The 8,683-nt window shown below is 40.3% G+C and overlaps 1 protein-coding gene across 1 annotated transcript in view; it reads left to right on the top strand.

Moving 5' to 3' along the window:
• The window catches only part of Jing (AE binding protein 2 jing), an 89,059-nt gene that overhangs the window by 1,457 nt on the left and 78,919 nt on the right, over positions 1-8,683 (top strand). The window lies entirely within an intron of this gene.

The following is an 8,683-nucleotide window of genomic DNA, read 5'->3' as shown; positions in this document are numbered from 1 at the left end:
GTGAGTGAGCGAGACGATGGTGAGAAGAGAGGAGCGGACGTGGAGCGAGAGAGAGAGAGAGAGAGAGAGAGAGAGCGCGATAGGTCTAATAGATTCTCGCGAATCGAGAGCGTACGAATCTGCGCGATCTCGAATCGAATACCGATCGCGCGCGAATGAATAATTTATTTTCCGGAACTAGGAACGTCTCGTCGCATCTCCATATCGGGACGATAATGTACCTGGTGAAACCTAATATCGCGCGCCGCGCTACAACAAATGACGACGCGTTCGAATCACTTTGTTTCTCGTATCGCGTATCGCGCGAGACGAGCGTCTTCTCGCGTTACTCTCGCCCGAGGCCAGAAGCATCGTCGTCGACTCGCTTTCGAAATCGGTCTCGCTCTATTCGCTTCCCGATCGTCGAAGGAGAGCGTCGTAATTAGCGCGACGCTCGGACGAGAGTAGAGAGGAGAGAGGACTCGCGCGGGGGTCGTTGTACCGCGGTTACGCGACCGACGACCGTGTCTGCCGCTGTTGGCCGTCCGTCCGTCCATCCGTCCGTCCGTCCGCATTCGATCTCTCTTTCTCTCTCTTTCTCTCTCTCTCTCCCTCTTTCTCTTTCTCTCGACCTCTCTGTGCCGGGCCGTCGTGTGTTTATAGGTTCGTAGATGCCTGCTATCTACCTCTTTCTCTTTCTCTCCCTCACCGTCTCCTCCCCTTCGACTCTTCCCTCCTTTCGGCCGAACGACTGATTATTTTGGTGCATCGCGCGCTTATATCGAGCGCGTCGCCCACTGTTTTCAGACGCCCGCTGATTAACGCGTCGCTAACTATAAACAGTAGGCGCGCGCTTTTGCAATGCAGTAAAGTCCCGCTGATTAGCGTAAATTCGCGAATCGCTATTTATAAACAAAGCGGACTTTTTTAACGAACACGACGCGCTTGATGATAATCGTCAGGTTCTCACGTTTGTCGCGATGTAATTTTACGAGCGTTCTCCGCGACTCGAAATTATTATCCGTTGCACGAGGTGATATCAACGGACGTGTGGTCGTATCCGAAACGCAAATATGCATGGAATCTAGCATCGGTTTTTCTTAGAGCGAAAGTAATCAATGACGAGTAGGACGCTAATCTTACATCAGATGTTTCCTTTCTCCGTTTCCGACAGTCACGGAATGATTGACTTTTTTTACTCCGAAATGTTCGTGTCGTCATTATCGATTATATGCGCACTGAATTTCATATTTTTATTATATTTTATTTATTAAATATAATTAAATTAAATATAATAAATATAAAATATGATATAATTAAATAATTGAATTTAATATATAATGAAGATTAATTTGTTTATGAATTTAATATACATATTTAATATATATTGATTATTCGTACAAATATGAGTGCACTTTCATCTTATACCGCATCGTTCATTTTCGTATGTTTATTAAATAAAAAGACCACCATATGATTCCTAAAACGACTTTAAATAAGCGATGAACAAACATGTGGGACGTTTCCTCGAACTTACATCGCTCCACAAAGGGTTTAACATTCACGTTTCCTTTTCGCGTTCAAACATCTCGCATGATTTTATCGGTAGGCGACCTTCTTTCTTTCTTTCTCGAGATTTTTACCGATTAACCGCCGCTTTGTTGTTGGGGTCTCGCGGGTTCCTAAAGCGATGCCGATACGCGAGGGAAAACGGGTCGCAATAAAAGTTTAGTGTTCTAACGGTGCTTTGCCGTGGTACACTAAACTCTCGACCGTCGTGTGTCTACATAGAAAGTCTCCACCTCCCCTCCCCCTCCCCGAATAACCGCATTATTGTGCGCGTTGACGGATGGCTCGGTAACGTTTTCCGGTGCGACGAGTTTCCGCCCAATTCTCACGTTGACGTCGACGACACTCTTGTATGAGAGACATAATTTTCGCGTGATCTCTCGTAATTCGTTGTACGATGTTTTATTACAACTTTGTGCGACAATAGGATACAGATTACTGTGAAAGAATTTGCGAGTTTAATTTTATTTCCTTATATCTTTCATCTTTTATTCATTATTATACATCTGGAAGTTTCCTATAATGTGGAGTATATTAGAATAAGAAAGAAATTGTGAAACAGTTTAAAAAATTCTTTAGAGAGATAAATGTTTCTATAGGTCGACTGAGAAATTTCAACGAGCCGGAAGATAAATATTATTCATCTCGTTAATTTGTTAGAGATTTTTTTATTTTAATTATTTGCGATTAATTTACGATTTATTTGCAAGCATCACTTTACGTATTGCGTGCTTTCAGTTCAAGATTATGAGAATGTAATTCATATTCATCCAGAAAGATCGAAGAAAATTAAAATTTTACTCTCGCGATTTATCTCAGTGAGTTATCTCAGCCGCACGTTTTTATCTTATTTTTACATAAATATATATGCCGATTAATAATCAAGTTCATTGAGATAAACAGTCGACATAGTATTTGCATTTAAAATAGCGGTCGAGTCAAGTGTTGCCCGTATTTTGCATTCCTATAGCGTATTTACTCGCATCTTTTCCCTTACAATAAACAGATTTCTCTCTTCTTTCTCTTCTTTCCTTTGTTCTTCTCATGCGTACATCCTTTTTCTCTTATTCCCGATTGAATGTGCCATGAAAAAAAATATAATTTTTGTGTCTTTAAACTTCTACACTCAAAGAAAAACTAAAAACACGTAAAAGTCTACACTTTCCACGCATTATATCCTATAGCAACATTTATCTTTCCCCAATAAACGTTCAAATATATACACATCGACTTCATTTTGCATGCAGCGAGCGTAATAAAGTGCAGTTAAAAAACGCACGCTGTTAATACTTTGACCCGAGGGAAATAATTCGCATAATAAATTCGTCCCTGAATCTATCCGCAAGTTCGAAAGGGTCACGACAAAGTTCCGTCGTTCGTTCGTTCGTTCGTTTACTCGGCAATGTTTGGTCGGCGACGGAGCAGCGTTCGCGTTCTCTCGTTTTCGAGCGGGTATTATTTTTAGAAGAGTCCACGTCCGCGCGCGGTCGGTCGGTCGGTCGGTCGGTCGGTTCCTCTGCCGGGTTTACGCACCGTCGATTACGCCGTCGTTCTCGGCTTCACGCGTATCCTCGTCCGACGAGCGACAAGGAACCGATTGCAGTCTCTCCCTATTCCTATACAGGCTGTTTCATCTCGAATTTCTCGAAATTGCGAGGCATCTTTCAAGTTTTATAACCCTTAAGAGCACAAATACCTTTTGCATCGAAATATTTTTTTAATTTATTAGTTGATCTTGTTCATGACGCGTTTCTCGTCTAGACATAACAAAATGAACGGAGAGTAAAGTTTAAAGAAGCCTTCTTAAGATAGCGAAAAATGTGCGTTTAAAAATGACTAAAATATTGAAATCGTTTTGTATTTTTTGAAATAGTTGACTTTTATACATTTTGAACTATACAAAATGATTTTTTATAATATAAAAAATATCTAATTATACTATCTAAATCTTTAAAAAAATAAAAAAATATAAAAGATGATGTTAAAATCTTTTTAAAGTACTTTCTCTTATAAAATCATATTTTTCGATCCTTATACATCTTTTTTTTGCGAAAATTACTGATTATTATTATTATTTAATCTTTTTTTAATCAGAAATAAATAAATTATGATTTCATAGCTTGGTTTAAACAAATTATTATTTTTGTCCAATAATGAAAGTCAAACGAATCGACTTTAATCGAGCCATAATTAAAGTTCAAAAAAGTTTACTCAGCAAAAAGCGCCGATTAAAATCTAATCAAATACATGAAAAAGAAAATGGAAAAAAGAATATACGGATACGTTAACCCCGATAGAGAAACGGAATAAAAGGATAAAGTAGATAGTTTAGCCATTTGATGTCGCAACTGCAGAGCCTGCTTCCTTAAATAAATAGCTTTTTGTAGGAAGAAAATTACATATTAGGTAACCGCGAGAAAGAACTCGTATGACTTTGAACATCTGTGAGAATTCTTTATTTCCAGAATTTGATCAATTCCTTATTTCCAGAAGTAATAATTAATAACGTATGATCGAGCTATTTATACAGGATGATAAATCGATAATCAATAATATGTTAATCATCACGCAACGGGGTCAAATCGATTTTTTTCCTTTTGCATGTTTTTATTTCAATTTTCCTGTTTTCCTCGTATCGCGTTATTTAAGGCTCGTGATTATTAGACCTTCGATCCACTTCTCGGGCGCTTACGTGCCAGAGATCATTTCAAATAAGTTGACCTATCGCTCCGTGAATCCGTTAAAGCTTATAAACACATCGACGGTAATAAGCGTCATTAATTAACACGCCGCAAACGTAGAAACCGAAATTGAAAAGCGGACGATGTAGCCGACGACGTTGCGCAGCCATAATTCGCATAATCATTTTACCGCCATCTGCTTAACCCAGCACGTGCCGCGAGCTTTCGACGGCAACGCGACTGCATAAACGCCTTTTATGCCGTATTTTAGCCCCGCGAGTGTATACGACCGGTCGCTAATTTATACCTTCTTCGCTTCGCGCACGCGTGTGTCGTTTTTACGATCCGCTTCGCGATGCGATTTGGCCTGCCTTTTTTCGTAACTCCCGGCGCACAACGTAAACCACGATGTTGCGTGAAACCTTGCTTTCGCAATCTCGTTACTCATCGTCATGTCGGATAATTAATGTAGAGTATCAATGTGAAGTAATACGTGTCCGGTGATTCATAATAATTGAGCCATAAAACATTTTAATGTCATTATACCTTGTACTTTTTCTACATCTTCTCTCTGCGGATGATGAACGATACTCGAATAAATAATACCTCGATGTGTTATTTTCATGATATGTTATAAAATTTTCAGATAACACGCAGTTTTTTTTCTCTCGCCTTGCGTGAAATAATAATGGATTCGTATAAATTTCCGTTTGAAAATTCGTAGAAATGGCTTTCTCGCTTCTCGGTTCATGGGTCAGCCACATATCCTCGCGTTACGACGGAAAGTCTGTCAGCCTAATTTTCCGCTTATGTACAGCCGTAATCCGCGTCTCTCTCGCGTATTATGACTTAACGATGCGGCGGCCGAGAAAATGGAACTAATGTTCCTAAGCTTTCTAATCGACGATTACGACATTCCTCGCGAAGACCGCAGGCAACGTTCGCTCGCGAGAAACCTCAACGCCGCCTCCGCGCGACGTGTCCACCTCCTCCTCCTCCTCTCCTCCCAAGCTCCGTCATCTTATGCACCGCGTTCGAGACTCGCCTATTTTTATTCGCCCACGCGAGACGTCGTGAAGCGCGGCTAAAGCCAGGCAAAAATTCCGACGTTCGGTGACAGTCGGTGATTTCGACGTAGAATCGGAGAGTGAAAAAATGACACCTCGCGCACAGTCATCATCTGTCGCTATAATAGAATTGGACATGTCAGGTATATTTTCATGCAAATTTAGCGTCAAGGCAATATTTGTCGTATCTTCCGCTAGAGAATGGAAGAAATTTCACGACGACAATCTCTACTTTATCCACGTTATTTCGATGTAGTATAAAATTAGACATGTTTCCTTACGTTTGACGGATATCGAATGTATACACACATATCTCTTTCGGATCCACTTTCGCGCGAAGGAGGCGATGACCGATGAACGAATCATGAGAGAAAAAGAGAGAGAGAGAGAGAGAGAGAGAACAGAGGACGTGCGATGCGTAAGCGGGACCGAATCGGCAGAGCAACCTTTACCTTCACTTCGCCGCCCGGGTTGTTCCGCTCGTTCCATTCACGAATTTCACTTTCACGGCCACGGCCGTGCGACGACGTTCTCGCGTTCTTTGCCTCGAATGCGCGCGCCGTAAAGAGCCGAAATGTTAAGCGCGATACATTCGTTACGAACGCTACAAATATTTTGTATGCTATTGAGATTACACGCGTACTTTTGGCAAGCTCGATTAGACTCGTGCAAATTCAATATTTTTTTAATACATTGAGAAAGAAAGCATTGCATATAATATTTGCAAAATGCGCTTGATGCTATTGAATTAAAAAATTTTATTAACTGAGAAACCTCTTTAGAAAATATTAAAATATATTTTACGGGAATAAATACTTTATTAAAATATTTTTTATTATTGCATATACTTTTGTTTACAATATCATACGAGATTCATAGTCATCTCACTCGCGGCCAACTCCAGCAGAAAACTGCAGCGCCGTTTATTATTGGCTTCGTAAGCGAACCACCGTTTAAGTAGTTTCGAGTTAAGCGGAGCGCATGAGAGAAAGAGAGAGAGAAAGAAGCGACGTTTAAACTTTAAATCACAGTTTGCAGAGCAAACTTACGCGACGATTTTGTAACGTAAATGTACAACACGCCTCGCGTGCGCCTCGCGTATTGATTTTCCTCTTGATGTACGCGTGGTTCGCTCTCGTCATCGTTTTTCCTACTAGAAGTAACTTCGATTTCCGAACAGACAACGGCGGCTCTCTCCCCACCGCAATTTTCATGTGCATATATTCCGGAAGGTTAAAGTAACAGAGTCGAATTTAAATACCCTTCGTATACGGTTTTTGATTCGCGGGCAAACAAACATCCTGTTGAGGATACCTAGGGCGGCGGCATTGCAGGATTTATTTACAGAGACTTTTGAGAGAGCACAATAAATCAGTATTGCGTCTCGAGAGACCAAGTCTAGTGTTTGTCTCAAATGTTTGCCTCGGTAAGAACGAGATTTTCGTGTTCTTTGCGATACGGATAAAATTAACTCGTTTCCAATTATACGTATTTCGAGATCCGAGATACAAACAATATTTATCCTTGTAATTAACCATCGAGAAAAACGGTTTTGCTGAGATAATCGACAATACATCAAGAGAATAACACACGTCTTATGCAATCTACAAAAAAGTTAATAAAAATAGAATTAAGAATTTTTTTCTCTCGCCATCAATAAAAAATATATACTAGGGGGAGATACATTTGCAGTCATAATCCAAAGAACATTGAAAGTTTCATTTCGTTAACGACCCGATGTATATTCGATTAATTCGTTTGCTCGACATTATTTTTGTTAAAATCGTTAAAACCGCGCGTCAAACTGCTCTCTTTTTTTCTCCGTCGACGATAAACGACGATTCGGCGGCACGGGCTCGATGGAGAAAAAAATTTCGGCTCTCTTCATGACGGATACGCTGCGATAGATGGATGGACGAACGGACAGACGGACGGATGGATGCGCGTTGCTGGCGATACCCGGCGCAGCAACGATGCATGTATATGCATCAGTTGTGTTGTTGGATCAATACGCGAACCTAAGCCGCCGTGCTTACTGCCGTTTTGCGGACCCTCCCCATCTGCGCCAGCAACAAGTTCCTCGGTCCCGGGCTTATAACGGGTGTCCCTCTTCTTCCCCCTCCCTCCCCTTCCCGCCGCGGGCGTCCCACCCTTTACGACGACGAAACGCGATCGCACCCCTCCGGGTCCCAATTAAGGGTTCATTTTCTACTCGCGGCTCACCCCCTCTTCCTGCCTCCCTTCCTGCCTGCCCCTCGCGCGATGCAGACGAGAGGATCGTCTCTCTTGTCTCCATCTAATTAAAATGATCGCGCATTAATTGCAATTAAGGCGACTTAGCGCCGGCCGGAAGTGCCGGCGGACCGTGTGTGCGTCGTGCGTGTCCGCGCCGCTCTGCTATTAATTGCAATTGTGGCAAACGCGAAAGGAAGAGGAAAAGCTTTTATAATTACGATGTTGAGTGCCATTTGCGGGTGTTCCTATCATTTATCGTACATTCGAATTAATATTATTATAGTACATGGTATAGAGTATATATGTATTCATATATATATATTTTATTTTAATCAAATTAATTTTTTTTATACACACATGCATGCAGGATAGGATAAAATAGGATATATAGGGTATAATATTTCTCTAGAAAAAAGTAACTTTATTTTAGAAATTATAAGAGAGAATAAATTTTATAAAATTCGAAACTATATTAAATCGACAAGAAGATATAAAATATAATTGATAATATTTAACGTAATAAATAATTATTGATTACGCGTTTATAGAAAACATAATCTCTTAATACAATTATTACAATCAAAAGCACATTGTTAGGACTATGACTGTTGATACAGAATGACCGCAAAAATCGCCCGTTTCGTGGACCTTGAGTTTTGATATTGGTGGTAAATGATTGTATATCATCAAACATTCATCCCCTAAAAATTTCGAATTGAGCATACCTTTTATTGCTGAGATATGAAGAGTTGAAGTTGGTATTATTCACAAATGAAGGATACGCCATTTTACACGTTCAACACAAGACACTTTAAGGTTATCACAATTTTGACTTAAACGTCGATTTGAGGTCACAATAAATTAGTCTTCTAACAGATAAACAAATCTTATCTGAAACATTTTTTGATATGAGAAATAACCTCGAGGTATTTTGTGTTGAACGGATAAAATAGCATACCCTTCATTGATGTATAGTGACCAATTAAACCCCTCATATCTCAGTAATAAAACGTATGCTCAATCCGAAATTTTCAGAGGATTGATGTTCCATGATGTACAATTATTTACCGCCAAAATCGACTCAAACTTCGATGTCCACGAAACGGGCGATTTTAGGCCTGTTTTTGCGGTCATTCTTTTTTTATAAGCCTG

This window comes from Camponotus vicinus, unplaced genomic scaffold (assembly GCF_025532165.1).
Source record: "Camponotus vicinus isolate PSW18456_S1 unplaced genomic scaffold, iyCamVici1.0 SCAF_13, whole genome shotgun sequence".
Lineage (NCBI taxonomy): Eukaryota > Metazoa > Arthropoda > Insecta > Hymenoptera > Formicidae > Camponotus > Camponotus vicinus.
The sequence above is the reverse complement of the archived record's forward strand: the minus strand, read 5'-3'. Positions and strand labels throughout refer to the sequence as shown.